This window comes from Aulostomus chinensis, chromosome 19, assembly GCF_037954235.1.
Source record: "Aulostomus chinensis isolate RoL2024-O1b breed Wild chromosome 19, RoL_Achi_v1.0, whole genome shotgun sequence".
NCBI classification, from domain to species: Eukaryota; Metazoa; Chordata; class Actinopteri; order Syngnathiformes; family Aulostomidae; genus Aulostomus; species Aulostomus chinensis.
In genome coordinates, this window is record NC_141338.1 from 17,741,619 (window position 1) to 17,744,247 (window position 2,629).

The following is a 2,629-nucleotide window of genomic DNA, read 5'->3' on the forward strand; positions in this document are numbered from 1 at the left end:
GTGTGTGTGTGTGTGTGTGTGTGTGTGTGTGTGTGTGTGTGTGAATTGACAATAAGTTTGCAGCAGCAGCTAAACATACACAAGGCCTTGAACACAGCTTCTCTCTTAAATGACATAACTCATCGTAGCACAGCTAATAACATGAGCTAATCTAGCTAACGGCTGTGCTCCGACCTCTGTAATGTTACTCAAAAACTCTGATGCTTAATGTTTGCTCCCTCATCCAGATACGTATTGGCAACTATTTTCAGAGACTGAAAAGCTTCATCCTGATGTTTTGCCAGCCCGAAGCGTTTGTATTTGACATCGTCACATGTTCAGGAACAGCTCAGAAAAAAAATCCCACGGACTCCATGATGAAAGACAAACATTAGAAATATTGAAATATAATAGCTAATGTGAAAAAAATGCTGTTACAGTGAATGCAAAGCCTTTGTATTTATTCACTCAGAAACTGACATTTCAGTGGAAGAAAAAGGGGCAAGTGACTTGTAAATGATCATCCAGTGACCACCACCATTCTCTGTCAGATTGGGTGCTATAAACCACCTGGCAGCTCCAGGGATGATTAAAGCTGATTGCTATCTGATCATTCCACCAGCAAGCCCTGCAATGTGCAACTGAGAGGAGCAAGAGAAACAGAAAGGAGTCTTTGACACATTATCACTGCATTAACAGTACAAAGCAAGTTGGTGAATGGTTGTCTGGTTCTATATGTCTGCCATGAAAGCGACTGTCAGCTGGAATAAGCATTCACCTCCCTGCAATCCCATAAATACACAGACACACACAGATACAATAGAATAGATAGATGCAATACCTACAGCAACCCTGACAGAGACCAACAAGCTGATGCACAGTACAGCAACAGCAATCCTGGAGACAAGCTAGACATGGACATGGAGCATGAGAAACAATACCCTCCATGGAAGAGAGGGATAGAGGCCAAAATAAAGGCAACATGGAGAGAAGTCAGCCAGCTAGCGGAGCTGCAGTGAGGAAACATTGTGAATAAAGGTGTGCCCCGGAAATACACAGAGCTATCCATACCAGAGGCACTTGAAACTGCCAAAGGCTAACAGCTGCTGCCATCCATCTGAAGAGATACACCAAAGGGGTAGAGGCCAGGAAAATGAACAAGATGTTCTCCACTGACCCAGCCAAAGTGTACTGTCAGTGGCAGGGGAATAACAACCAACCAGGCCCACTGAGAGCTGAGATGGAAAAATACTGGAAGGGCATATGGGACAGAGAAGCATCACACAACCCTGATGCACAATGGCTGGTGTACCTGAGAACTGACCACAGAGACCTCCGAGAGCAAGAACCAGTAACCATCTCAATGGCAGACACCCAAGACAGAGTGTCAAAATGAAGAGCTGGACACCACCTGGCCCCGATATGACCCACACATACTGGCTGAAGAAGCTAACTGCAGTCCATGAACGCCCCACAGCACAGAAGAACCAGCTTCTAAGGGATGGGACGCACCCAAGGGCAGTCCTGATCAGGAAGACCCCTAGAGAGGCCTCATCCCATCCAACTAGTGCCCAATAACCTGCCTCTCCAAACATGGAAGCTCCTGTCAGGTAACATAGCGGCTAAGATGAGTAAGCACATGGGTCAAAACATGAACGGGGCTCAGAAGGGAATTGGCACTAACACCTGAGGAGCCAAGCACCAGCTACTAGTTGACAGCAGTCGCCCAAGACCATAAGAACAGACAGACCAACCTGTGCACTGCCTGGATTGATTACAAGAAAGTCTACAACTCAGTGTCCCACACGTGGATACTGGAATGTCTTGAACTGTATAACATTGACAGTAAACTGTGAACCTTCATCAGAAACTCATTGAGGATGTGGAAGACGACCCTAGAGGCCAACTCAAAGCCAATAGCCCAAGTTATCATGAGGGTGGCGTATACCAAGGAGATGCACTGTCATTGCCATTGTTCTGCATAGGCCTAAACCTCCTCAGTCAGATCATCACAAAGAGTGGTTATGGATACCGATTACGAAACAGACATCAAGACCAGAAAGCCCCTGACCATGCACGGGTTTCAGTTCTGAGGCTGTACACTTAAGTGGAAAGAGGGAGGATGAGGAGTTGTGAGCATCAGCCCCACTGTCCAGGATGAAACATCTAAATTACAAGAGTAAGATGCCAGCCGTAAAAGCGTACATAGGGAGGCACAACCAAGTGTCGGAGATAGTGTACAGAAACAAATGTACCCAGTTTGGACTAGAAGTAGACAAATCCCAATGGGACATAGCACCGAAAGTGGTCGAGAACAACCGGGCTTAGGTGCTGTGGGAGCTTCCAGACTGACAAACAGCTGCTGGTGAACCAACCAGACATAGTAGTGGTGGACAAACAGCAGAAGAGGGCAGTGGTGATAGATGTGGTGATACCAGCTGATGCCAACATTAGGAAGAAGGAAAAGGAGAAGGTTGAGAAGTACCAGGGGTTAAAAGAACAGCTTGAACAGATGTGGAAGGTCAAGGCTGATGTGGCCCCCTTGGTAGTCGGAGCACTCAGGTGGGGACCCCAAACTGGGAGAGTGGCGGCAGCAGATTCCAGGACCAACACTCGAAACCTAAACCTGAGTGCAGTCCTAGGAACAGCT

General features: G+C 47.1%; 1 pseudogene; it reads left to right on the forward strand.

Moving 5' to 3' along the window:
• The first annotated feature begins 714 nt into the window (after window positions 1–714).
• LOC147244252 (uncharacterized) lies at window positions 715–2,086 on the forward strand (annotated as a pseudogene).
• Window positions 2,087–2,629: the final 543 nt, after the last annotated feature.